Below are 26,750 nucleotides of genomic sequence, written 5' to 3'. Positions count from 1 at the left end.
AATCTTTACTGACAAAAATAGCAGAATCATCTGCAATTTAACAAAAAGACTAGTTATGCTGATATATCTCTGCCAAATACATCAAATACTGTCAATAATGCATTTAAAAAATAAGAACTGCTAGAAAATATGTGAGCAAAGATTGTCTACCTTATGAGACGGTATAAATGATATTTAAACAGATTTGAACTTTGACTTTATTGATGCATTTGATTCATTTAAAGACTGAATTCTTCAGTAAGTGAAATTCATGTTTCTATAAACTGTAGAACCACAGTCAAAAGTTATTACCTGTGATTTATTCTTACATTTCTAATATTTAAATCAAGCATAAATGACCCATCCCCACATTCTCCAATACACACATAAAGGTACTACAGTCCAGCTGTGCAACATGTTGGGTGCAGATTCCTACCAGAGCCCCACAGATAGAAAAATGATGACCCACCAGTTACAGCAGACATATGACTCTCCCATCATAAAGCTATGAACTGCAGATGTTTGCGGTTCCAGTGGACAAGTCGTACGCTCGCTCACCTGCTATTTGTTTGTTTGCTCTCTTATTACTTGAAAAATGACTTGTTTTGATTTGCTTATTTTTTTCAGCTGGTTGGTATTGTAATCTTTGTGCCAACTGCGACCTCTTACTTAACGTTACTTTGTCTTACCATCTGTCGATTGCGCTTCTGTGTGTTTGTTTACCTCAAGGAACATGGCGACCGCAGAGGATCGTGCTCTTCGGACGCTCAGCAAGGAGCTTGCTCTGCTGGACCAGAAGATCCAGTGGCTTTTGGAGAAGCAGGCCGAGGAAAATAGTAATTTACCAGTATCACTCTCATATTGCTTATCAGATAAACCCTGCAGTATTGAGACTGTGTCTGTCCCTCATATAGTCCGCAATTGTAGACGTTCAAAAATCAATTTTAACAACCTGATTAGAATCGATGTTAGCGCTTCGTGATTTCCGAGTACTAGCAACTCCCACATTAAGTTTGGGCTGTTAAACATACGTTCTCTAGCATGTAAAGTAGTCATTGTCAATGAAATTATTACTGAAACCCCCTCAGTTCACTGTGTCTTTGTGAAATGTGGGTTAAACCTAATGAATTATTGCTCTGAATGAATCGACTCCCCCAGGCTTTAACTACTGCAGTTATCCACTAAGGTCAGGTCGTAGCGGCGGCGTAGCCTCAATCTATGATTCAGTTCTAGGCCTAATCCAAAACTCAGGTTATGAAGCTAAATCACTTGAAGTGCTTAGTCTTAAAGTGGGAGGCTTTTCTCCGGCTTCTAGAAAGCAGCACTGTGTTCTGCTTATTACAGTCTATCGTCCTCCTGGACCGTATACAGATTTTCTTAGTGAAATTGCTGATTTCTTTTCAGAAGTAGCTGTCTCTACTGATGAGGCTTTGATTGTTGGAGATTTCAATATTCACTTTTAAAAAAAAGACTCAGGACCCCCTTAGAACTGGGTTTAAAATTAATCTTGATGCTTTGGGATTTATTTAAAATGTTATAGGTCCAACTCATAAATATAGGTCCAACCATACACTAGACCTAGTTCTGACCCTGGGTATTGAAACAGAACATTTAGTAAGCACTTCTCAGCCTGACTCCATTTCTGACCATTACCTAATCATGTAGTCTTAAACCAGGATATCCGCCTGCCGCCTCGCTTTATGAGCAAAAACGTACCGTAACAATGTCTACAGCTAGTGTATTTATTAATAACCTTCTAGATTTAACCATCTCCAGCCCATCTCATCATATAGATCTTGAGCATGAAACAGATGATCTGCTGTCTGTGCTCCGCTCTAATCTTGACAATGTTGTGCCAATTAAGATCAAACTAATTATGGAGAAAAAGCTAGCGCCTTGGTATAATGACCATACGCATAGTCTCTACGGCTTGAATGGCATCATAGTCATGCAGAATGCAAAATAGCCTTAATTAAAGTGGATGTCTCTGAAGCTTTGGAGAAGAGGTAACTATAGTTTATTACTGAACATGACACAGAGAAAATAGTAGCTGCAGTCCACACCTATGCTGACAGTGTGTAATTCTTTATCATATTGTCTTCAGAATAGGAGAGTCCAAGACAACGAAAACTTGAACATGAATGAACATGAGATCAGTGACCTCAGGAAGTTGTGATTATTGTTTTGAGTAGTAATGTAGAAGTAAATGTACTTGTAGTATGATTCCTAGTATTTACTCATCTCACATTTGACAGTTTTGATTGGGGAACAGATGATCAGGGAGAAAAGGAAAAGGTGATGACAGCCCAGATGAGGAATATGTTCCTCGTCTTTGTAAACAGTCTGTTAGAATTTGATTCTTACAGCTGCTGCTTCATGACTGGCAGGGGAAGACCCAGACTAAGGTAGCTTCACCCTGATGACCCCAGAAGGTTTGGCCTGCTTCTGCCTGTCCCGGCACCAACCATAGAGGAACTCAAGCAAACCCAGGCTTGATCGTATGCTCCACAGCTATAAACTATCCTTTCTTTTCTACATCACACTGTGCTGAAGAACTAGCCCACAAAACAATAACTACATTTTTGTGTAATAACTTCAGTTATTCTCCACAGTGCAGCGTTCCAGACAGACTGATGAGCAGCAGTTCCCACTGGAGGAAGAGCTGCACATCTCTCAAGTCCCTTTAAAGTCCATTTTACATATTTTTCTGTATTATATTTATTCATATCTGTTGCTATACCTTGTTTTGCATTATTTTTATAATAAGGTCATTGCACTGATTGGAGTTTGTATACTGATCTCACCATTCCTGGTTTTATTAATAATATACTATAAAATTTTCACTTTTCAATACTGTAAATCATGTTCATCATAACCATTTTAAACAATGTGATTACTGTTTTTTATGTACTTACCCTTATAAACCCTTGTTACTCTGTAAATAGATAATGTATAGAACTGTTTAATAAAGTTGTTCATTTTCATCTTGTCTTTTTCATCAACTCATAAGTCATACTTTGTTACAGCAGCATTGTTCATTAATAATTAGACTTTATTTTAACAACAAACAACAATGTTAGAAGTGTAAATCAGGGTAAAGACAGTCTGAAATAAACTGATGTGTAACAGTAACTACATGAAATGGAGGGAGCTGGTGATGAATGAAAGCTGAAGAGCTGGAAGCCCTGATGATCTTCCTGCGTCCAGAAGGTTTGTGTGGTGAAGCTCCAGTGAGGGCCCTTCATAACTGAGGTCTACAGCAGCTACTACTCGGAGAAAAGTGTGTATATTATCTGTTAAACTGAGCAGTATGTTGTCAGGATGTGTAAATTAGTAATTCCAGCTCCAGAGTGTATTTTAGGAGCAGTGGGCTTTTGTGTTCAGGAGAAGGAGCTTGGCTCTGGATAAAGCCGGCAGCGCTGCATCCAGCTCGCTAACAGTTGACAGAGTTATATAAAATCCTCATGAGCTGGTTTATAACGAACAGACAATAAAAACAGATCAAGCGAGTATATTTACTGATCATCTTACAGAATATGACTCGTCGTCGCTTGTCAAAGATTCCCTTAACACTTTGAGTCTAGGTTAGGCTTTCTCCCTGTCAGCATGTTGTATGGAGGTGGTTTCAAACTGCTGTTTAAGCTCCTGTTGTGAAGAGTTCTTTAGGTAAATTGCTGTGTAAAATGGTTAGTGTATAGCCCATCAGTTGATTCGAGCCTCACTTGCTCACTTGTTTACATCCCAAACACAAAGCTCTTAACTAACTCCAGCTTCAGCTTAGTTGCAGGTATTGTCATAACATCTGCCACCATATCTGCTGTGGGACAGGGTTCAGTTATTTTACACTCATGGAGCGCTGATCTAATGAAGTGGTGTCTAATGTGGACGTGTCTTCATCTTTGTCACCATACAGGGTTCATGGAAAGAGCAATTGCGTCTTGGTTGTCTTCAGGTATTATCAGAGATGTATCTTGGTGATCACTGTTCACGGCATTTAGTAGCTGTGAGGTACAAGCTTTCCTAAGTTGGAACAGCGAGTGCCATATATTCTCCTTCACATGTAGACCGAGCAGAGAGTTAGAGGACCGTCTTTAGTGCTGGAGTCTGTTGTGCTTCGCCTGTCTTCTGTATTTGAAGCCAAATCTGCATCACTGTGTGCCTCAAGCTTCAGTTCCTCTCCTCTCTTCTGGTAACACAGTCCATGATCAGTTGAAGGCTATAAGTACCTCCTTTCATGCTTGACTGCAGTCCAGTGTTGTTCTTGTCTGAGCCAAATGAACAGCGACAATTTACTGACGGTCCAACTTGGATCAGGTCTTGTACATGTTGTAACGGTTACGGCTTTGTAAGTCGTCTTGAAATCAAAAATAAAAAAATGCAGAGAGAACCATCCACTAAGTGTTATTTTGTTTACTGCACCAAAAACCCACTGAAAACACAACAAAACATACAAACATCCACCAGTTATTTTAATGGTTCTTTCATACTTTGTCTATTGGAATAATCCAAAAACAGGAGTTAGATAGCTCTCACTGAGGTGTTTATACTTCAGATGTCCTAATGACCTAATACCCCCCCCCCTTTTGTCTCTTCACATAAGTCAGTCTACCTGCTGCTTTGTGAGATCTTGTAGGATCAACAGAATCACTACTTGTTACACTGTGACTTTTGTCCACATGGGGTTGACCTTAGCAGACATACCAAATTGTTCTAGTACTTTTGATGTGTACTTCTTTTGACTCCTCTTTACTGCTCCTTGACTTTGATCCAAATCAGTACCTAGAAAATGGTTCTGATTTCCTAGATCCTTCATCTTGAATGTTGTTGATCTCTTTTTCACCTCCATGAGTAAGTCATTGTCTCTGGCAGCAATGATGAAATCCTCAACCCAGATTATCAGTATCATCCTCCTGTTTTCAGGGTGTGTGTTGTAGACACGATGGTCAGCTGGGTTCTGTGTAAATGGTCATGTTGTTTCAGGTTTCTCCAGATGGTTTGAGAGCATTCAGTGACTTATTCAGTTTCCAGAAAACCTTTTCACCTGTATTTGTGTTTCCTTTAAATGTGTGTTCCCTCTGTTTGCTCCATATACATCTCCATCAATCTGTGCATGCTAGTAGGCTGTTGTAACGTCCATCTGGTGGAGCTCAAGGTCATCTGCTTCAACCCAATACTGTGATTTTGTTGAACACCTCTTTGAAGATCTGTGGTATATTACAGACCCTGTAACAGTAGTCAGTATTGGTCAGTATCTGGTCTTTAATATCTGACCCACAGTCAGCTAAATACTGAGGTGCTGTCCTGTCTCTCTTTGAATAGTGTGTACCATGTCTTTAGCATCAGTTTGAGACTCTTGAACTTCTTCAGGAATCTGATCACCACGGTTAGCTGTTTGCAAGGGGGTACACATCTCTCCCCATGGAAATAATCATTCCCTTTCTCATTTTGAGTCTCGCTTCTATCTGTCATGTTTGTAAGTGTTGTATGCTGATCCAAATACTCTCATCTTTAAAAGGTTTGGCTTTCAGAGTACAAGCAGCTCCCACACTTAATGTGGGCTGTTAAATATATGATCTATAGACTCTAAAGAAGTCACTGGCAAGAGAGCATACAATGATTTATTCAGTTTACAGAAAACCTTTTCACCTCTTGATTTTCCTTCAAATTCCTCTGGTTGCTCCATATGCATTTCACAATCAGTCTGTGCAAGTGGCTGTTGTAATGTCCATCTGGTGGAGCTGAGGGTCATACTGTGCTGTCATCTGCATGAACCCAAAACAGACCCTGTAACAGAAGTCAGTATCTGTGATGATCTGGTCTTTAATATCTGACACAGTCAGCTGAATACTGAGGTGCTTTCCTCTCTCTTTTTAGATGGCGTGCACTATGTCTGTCTCCTTCTATTTAAGCGCCATCCCTGAGCATGAGGTTGAAACGCTTGAACCTCTTCTGGGGTGGGTTAACATGGTTAGCTGTTGGCATTACCTCTTCTGGAGTCTGAACACGGTTAGCTGTTGGCATTGGGGTACGCATCTCTCCCCATGGAAATAATCAGCTGCTATTACTTGGTCAGTGTGGGTTTGGGGTTCTGTAACACACTCTGTAAAAAAATGTCACAAGCCTGTGTTTGAGGACTTTCCCTGTGTCTGGATAGTAGACTAGGTATGATGGACTGTTCTTGTCCTACCTAACAAAGATTCCCTTTAACATTTTGAGTCTAACTTCTATCTGTCACGTTTGTAAGGGTTGTATACTGATCAAATACTGGCGTCTAATGTCTACATACATCTTTCCATCTTTATCAACATACAGGGTTCATGGAAAGAGCGATTGCTTCTTGGTTGTCTTCCAATATTTTCACAGGTGCATATTGGTGATCACATGTTCATGGCATTTAGTAGCTGTGAGGTACAAGCTTTCCTTAGTGGTTGCAGACAGTGTCATATATTCTCCTTCACATGTAGAGAACAGAGAGTAAGAGGACTGTCTTTAGTTGGACTAAAACCGGAGTCTGTTGTGCTTCGTCTGTCTTCTGTATTTGATGCCGAATCTGCATCACTGTGTGCCTTAAGTGTCAGTTTCTCCCCACCCTCCCTTATACATGCTTGACTGCAGTCCAGTGTTGTTCATTTGGCTCAGACACGTACTGTGACAATTTACTGACAGTCTAACTTGGATCAGATCTTGTACACATTGTAACTGTTGCAGCTTTAAGTCGTCTTTAGATTAAAAAGAAAAGAATCCACCAAGTGTTTGTATTTTTTTTTTCTGTACCACAAACCCAGTAAAAACACAAAACACACAAACATCCACCAGTTTTTTTTTTTAACCGTTCTTTCATACTTGGTGTCCATTGGAACAATTGAAAACAGTAGCTCTCACCAAGGTGTTTTTTACTTCAGATGTCCTTCTCTCTGAAGACAGTTTATAAATCCTGGGTGTTTCCTTATGAAAGGAAAGTCTAAACCAGGGAAGTCCTTGGTTGGAGTTTCTGTAATTCCATTCAGGAATGCTGCCGTTGTCCCACAGAGTCCTCTGTGTAATGTTTATCCCAATAGCCATATGGGGAGCAAGTTTATTGTAAGGAGTAAAACCTACACACAACATGAATATATAAAAAATGGAACCATGTAAAAACTTGCAATGAGTATTAGAACCTTATGTTCCTTAAATAAGGGTCTTCAATACAGTGAGGCCTGAATTTGTCCACATTACTAAGCTTCCTTGCTGCCTAATACCCCCCCACACCTTTGGCTCTTCACATACATCAATCTACCTGCTGCTTTGTGAGATCTTGTAGGATCAACAGAATCACTACTTGTTACACTGTGACTTTTGTCTACATGGGGTTGACCTTAGCAGACATACCAAATTGTTCTAGTACTTTTGATGTGTACTTCTTTTGACTCCTCTTTACTGCTCCTTGACTTTGATCCAAATCAGTACCTAGAAAATGATTCTGATTTCCTAGATCCTTCATCTTGAATGTTGTTTGCCTTTTTTTCACCTCCATGAGTAAGTCATTGTTTCTGGCAGCAATGATGAGATCCTCAACCCAGATTATCAGTATCATCCTGCTGTTTTCAGGGTGTTTGTTGAAGACACGATGGTCATCTAGGTTCTGTGTAAAGCCATTTTCATCTTAATAATCATGTTTCAGGTTCTTCCAGATGGTTTGAGAGCATACAGTGACTTATTCAGTTTACAGAAAACCTTTTCACCTGTATTTGTCTTTCCTTTAAATCCCTCTGGTTGCTCCATACACATCTCTCCATCAATCTGTGCATACAAGTAGGATGTTGTAATGTCCATCTGGTGGAGCTCAAGGTCATCTGCATCAACTCAAACTGTGATTTTGTTGAACACCTCTTTGAAGCTCTGTGGTACATTACAGACCCTGTAACAGTAGTCAGTATTGGTCAGTATCTGGTCTTTAATATCTGACACACAGTCAGCTTAAATACTGAGGTGCTTTCCTGTCTCTCTTTGAATAGTGTTTGTTATGTCAATCTTTGTTTAAACGCCATCTTAAGCGTCAGTTTGAAACCCTTTTACCTCTTCTGGAGTCTGAACACGGTTGGCTGTTGGCATGGGGGTACACATCTCTCCCCATGGAAGTCATCTGCTATTGACTGGTCAGTCTGGGTTTGGTGTTCAGTAACACACTCTGTAAGAAATTTCACCAGTCTGTGTTTGAGGACTTTCCCTGTGTCTGGATAGTAGACTAGGTATGATGGACTGTTCTTGTTGTACCCTACAAAGATTCCCTTTCTCATTTTGACTCTAGCTTCTATCTGTCATGTTTGTAAGTGTTGTATACTGATCCAAATACTCTCCTCTTTAAAAGGTTTGGCTTTTCCATAACCATATCTGCTGTGGGACAGTGTTCAGTTATTTAACACTCATGGAGCACTGATCGAATGAAGTGGTGTCTAATGTGGTCGTGTCTTCATCTTTGTCACCATACAGGGTTCATGGAAAGAGTGATTGCTTCTTGATTGTCTTCAGGTATTTTCACAGGTGCATATTGGTGATCACTGTTCATGGCACTTAGTAGCTGTGTGAGGTACAAGCTTTCCTGAATGGTAACAGCGAGTGCCATATATTCTCCTTCACATGTAGACCGAGCAGAGAGTAAGAGGACCATCTTTAGTTGGACTAAAACCGGAGTCTGTTGTGCTTCGCCTGTCTTTTGTATTTGAAGCCAAATCTGCATCACTGTGTGCCTCAAGCTTCAGTTTCTCTCCTCTCTTCTGGTAACACAGTCCATGATCAGTTGGAGCCTTTAAGTACCTCCTTACATGCTTGACTGCAGTCCAGTGTTCTTGTCTGACCCAAATGAACTGTGACAATTTAGTGGCTGTCCAACTTGGATCAGGTCTTGTACATGTTGTAATGGTTGCGGCTTTGTAAGTTGTCTTCAAACTAATAAGAAAAAAATGCAGAGCGAACCATCCACTAAGTGTTTTTTTGCTTACTGCACCACAAACCCACTGAAAACACAACAAAACATACAAACATCCACCAGTTCTTTTAATGCTTCTTTTATACTTTGTCTATTGGAACAACCCAAAAACAGTAGTTGGATAGCTCTTATCAGAGTGTATCTATAACCCTCTTTTGCACACTGGATCTATAGGACCAGCTAGTATTTTGAGCAAGACTCCAAATTGCTGTTTCGATGCGGTCCTGCTTTGAAAGCTTGTGACGTAATTGGGCTCTGAGTCGAGCAACTATCCCTACTTTATAGCCTTAATATTGGCTTTGTCTTATTTATCTTGTAATCCCTGTGCTATCTGCTACCTGTGTTACTGTACAGTACTTTTTCTCACTAACTGACTTTTGCATTTCTGTCTTTGTGTTTACACTCGAGGAACATGGCGACCGCGGAGGAACAGACGCTCTTCATGGAGCTCGTCCTGCTTGAACCGCAGATCTAGTTGCTGTTGTAGAGACAGACCAAACTCCACAGATGGAAGACTAGGCCGGAGGCAGCCTGGGAGAGTCGTCGTGTTCTCATTGTTGGAGATTCCACTGTGAAACACTTACATTTTGGGCCCAAAGAGTAACGCCGCTGTCTCCTGTTTTCTAGGTGCCTGTGTCCTGAACAGGCTTCCATTGGTGCTTCGGCAGTGTGACACCTTCAGCATCATCTTTCTCCACTGTTCTCCACCTGAGTCAGCGAGGCCCTGAAGGAGCACTGCCGCACACTTCTGGACACCTTTCCGAAAAAGACAGACTCAAGGATCGAAGAGGCCGCCTGGGGTCCGTCGTTCATTCTTGGTGAGTTCGACAGTTGGCAGGTGTGTGTGTGTGTGTGTGTGTGTGTGTGTGTGTGTGTGTGTGTGTGTGTGTGTGTGTGTGCGATATTACTTTTTGATACAAGCAGAAAAAATAATATCAGTGTCACTCAATGTTTCATCTAGGTTCTGTGTAAAGCCATTTTCATCTAGATAATAATGCACCCCCTAGGTCCTTCCAGACTGTTTGAGAGCATACAATGACTTAATCATTTTACAGAAAACCTTTTCACCATGTTTGATTTTCGCTTAAATCTCTCTGGTTGCTTCTTACAGATCTCACAATTAATTAAAGCATTCAAGGAGGCTGTTGTAACGTCCATCTGCTGGAGCCGAAGGTCGTACTTTGCTGTCATCTGCGTCAAAGTGTGTATTGGTGTAATGACTGTGTGTTTGTTTGAATGTTAGGGTTTTTGATTGGGTTTGGGGGTTTGTGGTGTAGTAAACCAAATAACTTTTAGTGGATTGTTCTCTTCTCACTCTTTCTCTTTTACCTGAGGATGAGCTACAAAGCCATGGTCTACATATAGGTCTACATGTAAATAAAGGAGTGATTGCAGACAATTTAACCCCCCTCCAAGTGCTAGTGAGCAGCACACAATTTTGTCCACAAGACCTCTCATGTTGCTTGTTACTCCTAGGCATTTCTTTATTTTCTTTAATATTAGCATTGGCTTGTTTCTTAGCCAGTTTTAATCCTTGTGTTATCTAGTGTGTTACTTTATATTATTTTGCTTTACTAACTTACTAACCCCTGTGTTTACTCAAGGAATACGGTGGCAGTGGAGAGGCCCTGGGAGAGTCAGCGTGACCAGGGAAACCGGTAAAATGTCCTCGGCACTTTGCCTTCAGCGAAGGACAACTACTCAGGGTGGTGTTCTCGTTTTTGGAGACTTCTTCTAAAACACTAATTAATATCTGTCACAAAGGGTAACTCCAAGGTGCCAGTGTCCTGGAGGACCACTACTGCAGGCTCCCAGACAACATATGGAAGAAGACCGCTGCCAGGATCGTCATTTCTAGCCCCATGCCCATCTACTGATGAGAGAGCAAGCCGTTCAGCCAACTCTTCACGCTCCACCACTGGCTGCAGGTTTGACGTCCGGTCCCCTTCTGCAAAGAAAGGCTTCATCTGTGCTCCCTGGGGTTTGTTGATCTCTCCGGGAACATCAAGAAGGTACTATGCTAGGACTGACTTACCTGACTGGTGTGACTGGGTAGGGCCAGTGATTTACATGATTTACTTTATTCCAATCATTAATTCTGCCATTGCTCTGCTTGTGTTAAAAATTGTCTCTAGCTCATATTTCTGACAAACCCTGCAGTATCTAACCTGTGTTGGTCCCACACATTGTAACCAAACATTATCAATGACTTTATTAGGGATAACCACCTTAGTTCACCATGTCTAATGAATACATGGCCCTGAATGAATCCACTCCCCCAGGTTTTAACTATTACAGTTTTCTTTACAGGTCTGGTCGTGGCAGCATATTTATGATTAAAAACTAAGTCTTTTTATCTATTCCATCTGCAACAGTGTGTGACTGTCTGTATATCTTTATCTCTTTGTCCATCTGTAACTCTGGCTGGTTGTCCATCCATCTGCAACTTTCAGTGTCTGTGTGTCAGTCCAACTTTTAATCTGAGGTAGCTCTCTTTACATATAAGGCATATAATCTCCCTACCGACTCACCGTAAAGATCTGATTCATGTAACAGATGATCTAGCCTGCACATCACTCTCTAACCACAGCTTTTTGTGTTAATAAATGGTGCACCAGCTCCAAAGCAGACCTGCTTCAGTTACTGAAATTGACTTGTTTAGCATAGTTCCATCACAGTTTTTAAAACTGGTTTTGCCTAGGCTCTGTCTGTCTATTCATGTGCAACTCTGTGACTGGCTGTCTTCCTGACTGTGCGTCTGTAACTATATTTGGCTGTGTGAATGTCCATCAACACTTTCTGGCTTGTCTGTCCATCAGCACACTCTGGCTCTGTCTATGAATCTGCAATTTTGTTGCGTTCTGTTTAAACTCTGATGGCTGGCTGTCAGTCCATGTGCAGTTCAATGGCTTGCTGTCTAACAATGTGCAACTCTATGGCTGGCTGTCTTTCTGACTGTGTGACGGTTTCTGACTGTTTGGCAATGTGTATTTCGATCCACAACTCTGGCTGTTTGTCCATCTACAACTCTCTGGCTGTTTATAAATCTGCAATTGGTTCTGTTTAGACTCTGGCTACAACTCTGACTGGCTGTATATCCAACTGCAACAGGTTGACTGGGTGGCTGTCCATTTTAAACTGTGTCTGTGTGCAACTGTGTGTGGTGCTGTTTGCATGTCCATGTGCAACTTTGTGGCTGGCTGGCTGGCTTTCTTTCCATATGTGATTCTGTGGCTGGACTGGCTGTCTGTGTGCAGCTCTGGCTGGCTTGCTGGCTGCTTACCGTTCTGCTTCTCTGTCTGTCTCCATCTAAAACTCTGCAATTCATCCTGCTAAGGCTCTGGCAGCAACTCTGGCTGTGTCTATCCATATGAAACTGTCTGACTATCTGCATCTCTGGCTGGTTGTATCCATCTGCAACTGTGTGGCAATTCAGTGGCTAACTTTCTTTCAATGTGCAGTTCTGGTTGGCTGGCTGTTTTTCCGACTATGCATCTGCAACTCTGTTTGACTGTATGTATGTCCCTCTTCTCAGTCTGCAACTGTCTGTCTATAAATCTGTAGCTCTGTATTTGTTCTTCAGTCCATCTGCAACTTGTTCTGTTTTATCTGTCTACAAGACGATAGCTTGCTGTCTGTCCATCTGCAGCTCTGGCTGGCTGTCTCTGTGTTGTGGTAGTGTGGCTTTACCAGAAGTACACAGCTGAATACATCCAGTGATGTTTATTGAATTCGTGCAAAAAAGTCAATGGAAAGTATAGACAAAGTCAAAACGGAACATAAAAGAGACAAGTCGCACACTCTTTACATAAGGCGCTCGTTCTTTGCTTAGCCTGGAGTGAACCAAGTGCTTGCTATAGGGGTGGTCATCACATCCTAAAATGACAATACGACATTATTTACATGTCTTGTTTACATGGCCTTGTTGATGTATACTGGTAAGCTAAGCTAGATGTAATTAATTGCTTTATCCTAATGCTATTGGTGTGTTTCTCCCCCCCCCCCTTATAGGTTAACTGTGGCTCCTAGAAGACCCACTCACCAGCGCCCTCATTCCCTTAGGATCTGCAACTCTGGCAGGCTGGTTGGCTGTCACTCCATCTGCAACTGTATGGCTGTCTGCATGTCCATGTGCAACGCTTGCTGCCTGGCTATTCATGTGTATCTCTGGTTGGCTGCCTGTTCTTTAGCATCTCTAGCTGTCTCTCCATTTAAAACCTTTTCATTTCATTTACACCTGTGTAGCTGTCTGCTTGGCCATTTGTTTGCAATTCAGTGTCTGTCTGTCAATGTGCAACTCTGGCAGTCTTTCTGACTATGCATTTGCAACCATGTTTGACTGTATGTTCCTTTGTCCATCTACACCTCTCTCTGGCTGTCTATAAAGCTGCAGTTCATTCTGTTTAGATTCTGGCAGCTACTCTGACTGGCTGTCTATGCATGTGAAACTCCCTATCCGTCTGCAAATGTATGATAATCCCTCTGCAACTTTGTTTGGCTGGCTGTCAGGTGCAGTGATGGCTTTCTTTCTGACTATGTGTCTGCGTCTCTGTTGTTGTGTGCTGCTTTGACTGTTTATCCATGTGCAACTCTGGCTGGCTGTCTTTCTGACTGTGCGTCTGTAACTATATTTGGCTGTGTGAATGTCCATCAACACTCTTTGGCTTGTCTGTCCATCAGCACTCTTTGGCTGTCTATGAATCTGCAATTTTGTTGCGTTCTGTTTAAACTCTGATGGCTGGCTGTCTATCCATGTGCAGTTCAATGGATGGCTGTCTTTCTGACTGTGTGACTGTTTCTGACTGTTTGGCAGTGTGTATTTCGCTCCGCAACTCTGGCTGTTTGTCCATCTACAACTGGTTGACTGGGTGGCTGTTCATTTTAAACTGTGTCCGTCTGCAACTGTGTGTGGCGCCGTTTGCATGTCCATGTGCAACTTTGTGGCTGGCTGGCTTTCTTTCCATGTGTGATTCTGTGGCTGGACTGGCTGTCCTTGTGCAACTCTGGCTGGCTCGCTGGCTGCTTACCGTTTTGCATCTCTGTCTGTCTCCATCTAAAACTCTGCAATTCATCCTGCTAAGGCTCTGGCAGCAACTCTGGCGGTGTTTATCCATATGAAACGCTGTATCCATGTGAAACTGTCTGACTATCTGCATCTCTGGCTGGTTGTGTCTATCTGCAACTGTGTGGCAATTTAGTGGCTAATTTTCTTTCAATGTGCAGTTCTGGCTGGCTAGCTGGCTGTTTTTCCGACTATGCATCTGCAACTCTGTTTGACTGTATGTATGTCCCTTGGCTTTCGGTCCTTCTGCATCTCTGTCTGTCTGTCAATCTATACCTCTCTGGTTATAAATCTGCAGTTCATTCTGTTTAGACTCTGGTTCCAACTCTGACTGTCTGCAACTGTGTTTGTCTTTAAATCTGCAGCTCTGTGGTTGTTTTTCTGTTCATCTGCAGCTTGTTCTATTTTACCCATCTACAAATCTGTAGCTCGCTGTCTGTCCACCTGCAACTCTGGCTGGCTGGCTGTGATGTGGTAGTGTGGCTTCAAGCAGATGTGAAGGACGCTTCACCACAAGCACACAGCTGAATACTTCCAGGTAAGTTACAGTGATATTGAATTTATGAAACAAGTCAAAGGAAAATGTATATAAAAAATGAAACAGAACAGAACACAAATGAGCTCACTCAGTCGCGCACTCTATTAAATTTATATAGATTTATAACCTCAAGATTGGATTATTGTAATGCTGCTATGGTAGGAAGTTTATGTTAATCTTTAAATAAGCTCAGGGTCATTAAATAAGTTCAGAATGCAGCGGCTTGACTGCTCACTAGAGCTTGAAATTGTGACCACATGTGTCTATTCTCTCGTCCCTGCACTGGATTCCAGTTAAATTCCATGTTGATTATAAAATACTTCTTCTGAAATGAGTCTCTCGATTGTTGGTCCCCACAGCATCTTGGAGAACTTCTTAAACCCTACAACCAGTAATGTACATTTCTTTTGCAGGATTCTGGACTACTATCAGTTTCCCACTTCAGAAGAAGCAACTCTGGGGGTATTCTAATCATGCTGCTGTAGCCTGTTTTCATACTAACACTGTTCTGTCCTGATCTGATTACAGGTTCTGATTATTATTGTCTTTCTAATCTACGTTTACAGGTCGTACACCAGTCTACTCATACTCCTAAATCCCTTTCTTAATTTTCTTCTTGAAAATGGCCCAGAACATTGTGCACCCTTGACCTCCTTTCAGGCCCCCAGGAATCTGGTTCCTATCCTTTTTCACACACAAGGACAATGCACCACCTAATGTTTAGTTAGTCAATCATACCGATGTCTCTTGTGAGTTTCTGTGTTCAAAACAAAGTGTTTCATCCAAACTGGCTGAGCTGTTCTCGCGTTTGAGACTCTTACCAACACTACTTTAGGAAATGACCATATGTGGTTGTCCTATGTAGCTTTTACAGCCACAGTGCTTCAGGACTGAAATAAGGGGGTGAGGACACCAGTCTTACGGGATGATAGAAATCATCCAAATTACCAAAATGTTTGGTAAATGGAAAATGTTTATGGACTCTGAGCTGATCATATGGATTGCAGTGCTTGTGCTCGAGACTGCTGCATTATCCTGTTCATTCGAGGCCTTTTTCTCGGAGTGGTAGATATGTCTGTTTCTTTGCAAATGTATTTTGGCCACAATTCTGTCTCTACTGTTATGACCTTGATCAATTCTACCCGTGTCATTTGTACAGTAAGTCCTGTGGCAAAAGAGGCCTGAGTTTAGGGAAGGACATTTTTATTGTATCCAATTCTTTGAGTATGTTTATGTAGTTAGGACTTTCCCTGTGAATCAAGGCCTTGTTTTATCTAAGATGTGCTTGAAACCTTTGTTTTTTTTTCTTTTTTTTTGTTGAGGTTTTAAGCTTGCCGTGATCTGACTCCCACCCTACCCATTGGATCTCCTAACCCCTTGTTTTCCCCCCTCCTTTCTGTTTTCTCTCTCTCTCTACCATGTATTGAGATGCCCAGTTCCAGCTATTCCATCCATGTACCACCAGACCTGGCTCTCGACTATCCTACAGCCCACTGTCTTGATCTAGAGCCTCGTGTTGATTCATCCTCACCTCACTGCATGACCATGCATACCTGCCTGGACTTCAACATTTCACTCACGTTTTCATCTTTTATGGCTTGATGGCGCATTTCCATATTCTCTTAATTCAGTATTGATTTATTGTTTTTATTCCTGGGTTTTATTCTAGGTATTTATACCCAGATCTCTGTTAAATGCTTTGTGATGACATTCGTTGTTTTATAAATAAACTTGAATTGATTTTATAAGGCTTTTTTCCCCTTTTATCTATTTTGTTTTTTGCCAATGTTTCAATATCACTCCCTTTTCCTATTATTTATTACTTGTTGACACTTTGAACATATAGTCGAGTGATGACGCCAACTGCTCGTACTTTCCTGCTTTAGAGAAACTAGGGCTGTCAGCTTGTATATCATATATACTCTTCTATATTCTGAAAGCAGTGTGTGCAGTCTTTAATCCCTTATTTTTCACTAATAATAATAATCATAATACATGTAACATTTGCTGTTACTTTACTTTGTGTGTTATTATAGTAGTCTAGTGGTTATAGATTTAGTCTCTATGTAGTCCAGGCTATGTAGAAGTCAAAACAGTAAAAGTCAATACAAAAAACAACCGAACTGTTCACTAATGCTGATTAGAGGTTTCTGATTGAATACTCACGACAGGAAGATCTTACTCGGGCCAAAGGCCAGTATATTAATTATGAATTACTTCAGGTGACCATATATATGTAAATTCAGTATGTGAGTAAAAGGGGAACACACATTTACTTTCACTGTTATGGTAAATTTATCTTTACCCCTTATCTCGTGTACATTACGTCCTCTCTGTAATCTTCTCATCCTGAACTGAATTTAGAGCATCTATCGACCGATACTTGGAAAATACTTAACCATGGACTCCCAGGTGGTAGGTGGGATGAGAAGAATCATATCTTAAAATAAAAAAATATGTGAAAAAACTGGATGTAGTTCAGTTCATGACCGTCATGAAAAGGGAGAGTGACGGTCTGTAAACAGAAGAATTGATAAATCTGTAGAATCCTCACTTGAACTGAATGTTTAAATGCACTGGAACTAAAGAAACAAACTGTAGCTGGTCTCTGTGGCCTAGACTTTGCAAAGGCTTGTGGGAGGGTGCGGGGAGATTGCCTCTCCAAGGCCAAGTGAGGTGAGGGTCCCGGAGAGCAGGAGATAAGAACTAATAAACTGCTGTTATATTTAATATATGCCGGAGTTAATCGTTTAGACACTACAGTCTATTAGACGTCTAAATTAAACAGCCCATAATGTTGCATATTAATGGTTTTCAAATGCTGCCATGGAGTTTCAGTTCATAGTTTCTAAAATGAATCTGGGTCTGGGTTCATGTTGGGAAATAAGGACTGTTTACACTCATTATGGAACTTAAAGGTGAAGGTCACTTTAGGTCAGTCTGAAACCACGTTAAGGTCATTTTTTCCAGGCCTCCTCATACTGTGGTTATTAGCACAACAAAACGGAGACAGTTGAGGGTAAAGAGACATAAGTAGACAATTCAGTCCAGTTTCACAGAGATTACACTGATTCAGGATGAAAAGCGACTCAGCAGCGCCACCTACAGGTCAGATATCATATCTGCAGCAGCAGCTCCAGTCATAGAGTCACTTATTAACGAGGCTAATCGTCTCATCTTAAGGCATTTTAGCACATTAAATATGTAAATATTACCATTGTTATTATTGTTAATAAATAATGACAACCACAATAATTTCCTTTATGTATTACAGATGTGATGTTTTCATGATACAGTTGTTTTCAATAATAATAATAATAATAATAAATAAATAAATAAATAAATAATGATAAATAATTTATTAGTTACTGTCATACCTGGTCAGACGTGACAGTGAACACAAGGAAACACTTGCAGGGATGGACGATGCAGGACTTTAATGTAACCTGGGCAAAAGTAAACAGACACAACAAAGCAAAGCACAACCGGGGGAACAGCAATCTAATGCACAGAACCAGAAACAAAATCAAAACCTCACAACTCAAACTGGACACAGTAACACAGCTGGGACTGGGAGGAAGCTGAGCAGTATTCAGGAAAACGAGAAACATATCAAACAAAAGCAGAACACTAGACGGAGCTTGGGCCAGGAGAAAGAACACAAGTGAGGTGTTGAAAAAACAATGAACAGAAACCTGGAAGCAGAAAAACCAACAAACCAAAACAATGAAGGAAAAACAGAGAAGAAATCCATTAGTTTTGGGATGAGTTGGGGAGTTTGGGATGAGGTGGGGTGGTAATCCTCACATCCATGCTCGTTCTGCAGAGAAGAAAATAAGATACTTTTTAATACTCTTGATTTCAGAAGAAATAATGAATGAGCAGGTGTCCACAAACATTTGGACATGTGTATCTACTCTCTGTTTACCTTCTGTGAGTTTCAATGTACCTCAGTAAACTGTCCTCTGAACAGAAAGTACTCACAGTGTCTACGATACGTCTTCTCAGCTTTCTGCAGTTTTTGCTTATTTCTCCCTTTGAGGAAAACAATGATCGGCACTGATACGAGTAACAGTCCTGCTGCTGCGGCTGAAAAACTGATGATGGGAACCAACGATACTGAGGGAGAAATTACTGTCAGAATATTTACACTTCAGGAGAACTAGTCCAGAAAAACGATGAGCTCATCTTATTACTGTAACTTTCACAGTGACGGCCAAGAGTTCCGTGTTGGAGGATCTAAAAGAGCGTGAAGACACAGTTACTTCATAAACACAGCTGTAGTTTCCCTGGTGGACATAATCAGCCTCAGGGAAGGAGAAGGTGGTTGAGTGGTTAACAGCTGACTGAGTTTTGGTGATGCTGGATTCACCACTGAACTCCAGGTGGAAGGAGCCTCCTGGATACTGCGGTTGAACGGAGCAGATGATGGAGCTGTAGCTCCTGGTCACTTCAGGCCCTTCAAGCCGCCAGTGAAACACTGAAGGAGATGTTGGGCTGCAGCAAATTCACTGGAAAAGAGGAACTGGTATCAGTAGCTGTAAACTGGTACAACATTCACACAGGCCACATTGTGATTGCAGCAGCTCACCCACAGTGGCTGTTCACACATACAGCAGTTGTCTGTGGAAGCTACTGTTTGTGAGCTGATGACAGCCAGACAGATACCAGTTAAGTTGCTCTACTAAAAATAGATAATGGCCAATGACCAAATGTTTGTTGACACACCTTCTAATGACTGAATTCAGCATCTTTAAGGTGCACCCATTTCTGACACAGATGTGCAAACAGCACACAGCTTGTCTAGTGCTTGTAGAAAAGTACTGCCATTAGAATAGGACACTTTTTATGGAGCAGATAGTAAACATGAACCTTCTTGCGCCATGCCTGATGTCAGGCGTGGGTTAGAGGGGTATAAAACCACCCAGCATTGAGCTGAATTATGGTGGTGCTCCATCTAATAGTTGAGGTGGTGGGGTGGTGATCATCCAACATCCTGACCTCACTAACGCTCTTGTCACTGAATGCAATCAAATCCTCACAGCAATGCTCCTCCAAACTCTAGTAGAAAGCCTTCTTCCCTGAACAGTAGAGACAGTTACTCCAACAAAAGCAGGATAAATACTTTTTTTTATATCCTTCATTTTGAACAAACAATGAATGAGCAGGTGTCCAAATACTTTTGTCCATATAGTGTAAATCACAGAATTCTTGATTTAGCGCTAATTAGTATAATATAATATTCTCTTTAATTTTCATTGGTTCTTATAACTTCATATAGTCCATACCGGTTCTCTAAACAGAGCAGCACATGCTAAGCACAAAACTGGCCGGGTGTGAATCCGGTAGTGGCACACTTTTTTTATGGACGTTTTTAGACAGCCAGTAGCAATCCGTGCTGCTCACATATGATTACAGAATGCTGCTACTACTACTGCAGTCAGATGAGCTTATTATAAAGCCTTTCTCTGTTCTCTTACCCACAGTGATGCTGATGGAGTTGCTCCTGTCTGATTTGTATAAGATGTTACAGTGGTCACAGCTGTACTGGACTGCTTCCCCAGGTGAGACGAGTTTGAGGTGTTTAGGGTGAGCTTTGGGCTCTCCAGGGCGTCTGTTGAAGGAATGTGATTAGTCTCTGATCATTAATGGTGCCAGTTAGTTTTTGTTATTAAGAAACCTCTGACTTCTGACTTATAAAGACTACATGCACAGTAAAGTTCCCAGTGTTAAATCAGCACTTAAGTAATCAATACAGTTCAGCTCACCCTTCTAACACTATGCAGTGTAATAGTACAGTCTAATAACAGAAGTTAATGGAAGATCTGTTTGTCCTATTGACCAGAATGCTTCTTGGTCTGCTAGCTTGCATGACATCCAGGTAATCCAAGTACATCCTGGATACATGTGGTTTTTTAATCATGCTTAATATACCAGCTACAGTGTGTGCAAACCTGGTGAAGACAGGAAACGTTTGACCTGTCATTGCCAACAAAGGTTATGTTACAAAGTTTTGAGTTGAACTTTTGTTATTGACCAAATACTTATTTTCCACCAAAATTTACAAATAAATTCTTTACAAATCCTACAATGTCATTTCCTGGATTATAGTTGAAGTGTACCTATGATGAAAATTACAGACCTCTCTCCTCTTTCTTAAATGATTATTAAATACAACAAATGAAAATCTAAATAAATTAACCTCAAAAAAGAATGACGTTCACCTGTTAATGTTATTATCATGGCGTGTACGGCCAGACCTGAAGGGATGAACACTCGCAGAGATGGAAATCAAAGCATGGTACTTTATTAACCAAATATAAAACAAAGAGATATGAACAGCAAAGTGCAGCAACATGGGCAAAACTAGAGCTGAGCTGAACACGCCAGTAACGCGTGATGAATCCCAGAGCGTCACAGGGATTCCAGTCGAGTCAATTCACGGCAGAGAACAAAGGGAACTACACTCCTTTCTCCTTACTCCCAGTCCCAGGTGAAACACATGAACAATGAATCAACACAAATAAACAGACACGATCAGGAAGTCCCTATTTGGGCCTGTGGGCAGCGGCTCGGGATCGCCCCGGGAGAGGGCACGATAACGAGGGCCTGACAGTTATAGCTTTATGGTAACAGTAGGGGGCATTGTCATCTTTCAGAAACAATATTCTGTAGACAACAGTAAACAATTATTTAATACTTAAATATACTTTTGTAATTTGTAATTACACTGATTATTCTTATGTATATTATTATTTAATATATTTTTAATTATAACAATTTTATTTTTGAACATCCAGTGAACAGTTTAAACTCACCGGGCATATCGAGAGTCTCTACACCCAACTGAATGATGCGTGGAAGAATTGGCATCTAGCGATCATTATATGTCAGTAACAGCTTCCTTGTATAAAGACTCGCTTCCCGGCGCTTCTCGTGACATTCAGGGTGACATGGTAAATATTTGTTGTCGTTCTTTGTGTAACATTTCCTATATTTAATTTAACATAAAACACGACTCATATGAGGGGTTAGGTTGGGTGGTGTGAGCAGTTTAACTGAACCCTACGCCACTGTTTCCTTCAAATATTTCTTTAACTAGAAGCTGAGTGAATATTTACTGCTGGAAGGTCTAATTTACACTGGAGAGTGATATCATTTTCCTTTATGCTTTAAAAATGAAATTCTTTAGAAATTTGGATTCAGTTTTTATTACACACTGTGCTGTAATGGCTCCCGCGAGCTTAAGACTCTCCACAGGGGGCGCCATTAGCGCAGCGATGTACTTGAAGTACTTGAGCAGCTTTGGTGTAGAGATGCTCACTGAGAAGCTTTTCAGAGTATTAACACAGTTCAGTGCTGTTGAAGCATTTGACTCCTGACTCCATGCTGCCACCTAGCGTCTAGTTTAATCTCCTACAATGACTATTTCTGTCGTTTAATACAACTACACCTTTCATACAACGCAAATGTCAATTTGATATTTTCAAAATTAAATTAATATACCACTGAACTGATATAATTCTCATTCTTATTAACCACCGAAAAAAAATAATAAAATTAACTTTATTTGACCTAAAAATGTCTCTCTCTTCTTTCTTTTTTACACACTTTCACACATTCTGGAAAGTAGGCGTCAGAGGGACTGAGACAAAAGTATTAAGTTATTCAGACAAAATCTAAGATAAAAGTCTTTATTAATGGATCAGTGTATAAATGTAGCCGGTCCTCTTTACATCCGGGATACCCGTCCACGACTCTGCGTTGTGTCCAGCTGCACAGAGAAACAGGCTGGACTCCGTCTGCTGGTTCAGCCTGGTTCTTCTCTTCGACCGTGCTCCAGCCCGTCTAAATGAAATGAAGAGATGCAGTTCACTAAAGAGAAGCAGCCTCTGTCTCCTCAGTCATGCTGCAGCACAGACTAGCTGAGCTACAGGCTAAGCTTAATACACTGCATTCAACCCATATTCACTTCCTAATCAATGCTGAACGAATCTGTGTGTGTCTGTTGTGAGTGTTGGACCCTCATCTGTTTAGAAGCATACTGTCCTAATTGCTGCTGCTCCAACATTGCATTTAAACCACTCCCATTTGTTCAAAGGTGAAATTTCCAGTAGTGAAATATCTTCAATTAAGCAAAAGGTTACTATTAAATTTCCTAATTGAATTCAAAGGTGATTTACATTTGTTCAGAGAGAGGAAGAAGGGAACTGAACAGTGATCAGTTAAAGGAGATGCTGAAATTTCACAACTTTAAATACTTTTCGTCATATCATCTATCTATCTTCTACACAGAGCTCTTTCTCACCTGGAGAAGCCCGGCAGCACTGTGAGGATCACCTTCTTCGATTTCTCCAGTGCTTTTAACACCATACAGTCAGAGCTTCTAAAGGACAAGTTGGGACATTGTGGAGTGGACAGTCACCTGTCAAACTGGATACTGGACTACCTCACCAACCGACCACAGTATGTGAGGGCACGGGACTGTGTCTCTGACTTGGTGGTCAGCAGCACAGGAGCCCCTCAAGGAACGGTCTTGGCACTGTTCCTCTTCACCCTGTACACTGCTGACTTCATGTACAGCTCACCGACCTGTCACCTCCAGAAGTTCTCTGATGACTCAGCGATCGTCGGCCTCATATCCAATAAGGAGGACAGCGAGTACAGAGAACTTATTCAGGACTTTGTGGACTGGTGTCTGCAGAACCATCTGCAGAATAACGCTGGAAAGACCTAAGAACTGGTGGTGGATTTCCGCAGGTGCAGACACCCCCCTCCATCAGTGAACATCCAGGGTATGAACATCGAGAGTGTGGACTCTTATAAATACCTGGGTGTTCATCTGAACAACAAACTGGACTGGTCAGTCAACACTGCTGCACTCTACAAGAAAGGCCAGAGCAGACTCTACCTGCTGAGGAGATTGAGGTCCTTTGGAGCGCAGGGAGCGCTCCTGAGGACGTTCTTCGACACAGTGGTGGCATCTGCCATCTTCTATGGAGTGGTCTGCTGGGGCAGTAGCATCTCGACGGCAGATAAGAAGAGACTGGACAAACTCATAAAGAGGGCCGACTCTGTCCTGGGGTGCTTCTTAGACCCAGTGCAGGTGGTGGGAGACAGGAGGATGACAACCAAGCTGGCATCCATGCTGGAGAACAGCTCCCATACCATGCATGAGACTCTGGCATCACTGGGCAGCTCCTTTAGCGACAGGCTGCTTCACCCCAAGTGTGTGAAGGAGCTGTATCGCAGGTCCTTCCTTCCTGCTGCCGTCAGACTGCACAACCAGCACTGCTCCCAGCGGACCACATACACACACACTTAACTACACACACATGTTCATGTTCAGGGGATACTATGTGCAATACCCCCCCCCCCCCCATGTGCAATTAAGAGTCTTTTGCTGTAAATAATATTGTTTATTGCTTTTTAATTCTTATTTATATTGTGTATATAGTGTAAATTATTTATCTAAATTTTTGTAACTGAGTGTCTTGCTATCCCTTTCTGCTGTCACACTGTGAATTTCCCCACTGCGGGACTAATAAAGGACTATCTTATCTTATTGTGAGAGATTAACCAGTAGTGTAGCCTTGAACACTAAGCATTATTATAAGCATTAAACCAGGTGTACTGTCTGGAATTGGGGTTTCTTGTCCTCCAACAGTTTGTCAGATTAGTATTGGAGACTAAGTTATTGAAAATATAATCAAAAAGATGCTGCTGCCCTCTAGAGGGAAGATGGTCAACTGAGTCGTCTGGAACTACAATAAAGTCTTCTCCTACAACCACCTGATCTGTCCAGTATTTTACCTCCCATTACTTTATCTTCTTACAAAGGTCTGCTTAAAATAGCCTAAACCTCAGCTGAATCTAAAACTGACACTAAGCCTAACTTTAAATCAACTCTAAACCTCAGCTGAACCTAAAACTGACACTAAGCCTAACTTTAAATCAAGCCTAACCTGCACTGAACCTAAAACTGATGTCAAGCCTAACTTTAAATCCAGCCTAAACCTCAGCTGAACCTAAAACTGATGTCAGGCCTAACTTTTAATCAAGCCTAACCTGAGCTGAACCTAAAACTGACACTAAGCCATGGTGGACATTTTTTAAATAAGCAGAAATCACTATAAATGCTCCAAAGTAATATATTTATTGAAAAGCTTTCGGCCGGGGAGAAGCTCCTGGCAAATACTCCGAGATCTCTGAAGGTTGACCAAGTTACAAAAGGTCATATATATCTTCCCAAAGGGGTGTTGTCACTTTCCACTGATTCACAGAAGACAAAGAAGTTATTGAAGCGCATTGGTTACACCTAACTGTGATATGAATAAACAAAAGGGCGTTAACATACGTGCATAATTAATGAAGAGGAAGGAAGCTCAAATATGTTTTTTAGAAGCCCCTCACACCTGGAGATACCCAAACGAGTTGGTATGCAACTTCGAGGTCACTTGAACAACAACTCACTGTGGCCAGCATAGAGAAAACAGATAAGGTCTACACTTGGGATCGGAGGAGTAGCTAGTTTGTTCCACTCCGGCTGAAGGGGAGTAACTGATTTGTGGTCTCCTTCATATGGAGCAGTAAAAGTCCACCCAAAAGTTTTTATTAAGTGCGTAAGTCTAGTAGTATGTTAGCCTGGATATAATTTACTAAGAGAATGATGATGAAATGAAATACATATGGTATATGTGAGAGATAATAATCATCTGACTATGTACTACTATGATCTCAAAACCACATTTCCTCCCTTTAAACATAAAATGTCAAACAAAGATTCTAACTGTTCAGAATTAGTTGATCTGAATTTAGATCTATGTCCACGATTCCAATTACCTCTACATGTCATAAAATCTAATACAATTGTTCATAAAGATAGGAGAGCACGAAGTATAAGTAAGAACAAGTGTAACACAAAGGTCAAAGTCCTGTCTGTTTCCCTAAAGAAAATTTTAACACACTAGACGGAAAACAGTGGAAACAACAACAAACTTGTCGACAAGCATCTGCTTCTGGGCCACTACTCCGGGCCAGCGTTGATTTCCGTGGCATGGAAACAACCGTCTTCTGCCTAGTGGAGTTTTGCACTACATAGGAGACGTTGGGCATAACAGTGAGAGGTTACTAGCACGTCATCTGATCACCTGGATCTTCAGTTTTAGACACAAAGCTGTCTGGAACAGTCTCTCTCTTGCAATGTGAGCAGTGGATCCATGAGCCTTCCTTCGATAGGCTTTCACTACCACCCCGTCACCGACTTTCACAGAGTGTAGAGGACCCTCAGCACTCACTGGCAACACCTCTTTCACCTGTGAATGAATAGACTAAAGAGTTTTGCACAGTGCACTCATATAATCAATCATGTGATCATCGACCTGCTGTAGAGAGCATTCAACTGGCCTGTAAAGAGAAAGGTTAGGAAAACCACAGAATACTTCCATTGGGCTCAGTCCTGTTTGGCGGTTTGAATTATTTGATGGTCTGGTTTAGACGTTCCCATGCACCAGCCGACTGCGGATGATAAGCGCAATGTGTTTTCAAATCAATTTTCAAAGCACCAGAAAGATGTTGGATCAGTTTGTTCTAAAAGTGCTTGCCATTGTCTGATGAAATTTTTACTGGAACTCCAAAGGAAGTACTCTAGTAATTACTTCCCTAAGCAAGCATTTTGCTACTGCGAGTGTGTCTTGTTTTCTACATGGAAAGCACTCTGGACATTTGCTGAACATGTCAATGATTATCAGACAATACCAGTAATTTTGGCATGGTGTTAGCTCAATGAAGTCAATCATAATGTGTTCAATTGGAAAATTTGGAGTAGGATATGCCGATTGAGCTGTCGTGTCATTTTCCCTATGTTATGTTCATACAAATGACTCAGGATTTGCAAAACTTTTCTGCAAATGTTGAAAAACCTGGCGCCAACCAGTGTTTGTTCGCTGTTGCTACCATCGGCCCTTTTGATACATGGTCCAATCCGTGTATCAATTTCGCCAAAAAGGGAAAGCAAAAACTTGGAAGTGCCATTTTTGAAGCAGCACTTCAGATTCACACCACAATCCTGATTGTGCATCATTCTCGACACAATACATCATATTCATTTATGTAACAATTTCTTCTGCTAATTAAAGATTATTCCTGCCTGAAAGACCAGAAAACAACATTCAAACATTTTTAACCACTGAAGTCCTATAATTGTT

The 26,750-nt window shown here is 41.2% G+C and overlaps 1 pseudogene; it reads right to left on the bottom strand.

Moving 5' to 3' along the window:
* The window catches only part of LOC140542391 (uncharacterized), a 251,494-nt pseudogene extending 225,835 nt beyond the window's left edge, over nucleotides 1-25,659 (bottom strand).
* Nucleotides 25,660-26,750: the final 1,091 nt, after the last annotated feature.

Source organism: Salminus brasiliensis, chromosome 20 (genome assembly GCF_030463535.1).
Source record: "Salminus brasiliensis chromosome 20, fSalBra1.hap2, whole genome shotgun sequence".
Lineage (NCBI taxonomy): Eukaryota > Metazoa > Chordata > Actinopteri > Characiformes > Bryconidae > Salminus > Salminus brasiliensis.
The sequence above is the reverse complement of the archived record's forward strand: the minus strand, read 5'-3'. Positions and strand labels throughout refer to the sequence as shown.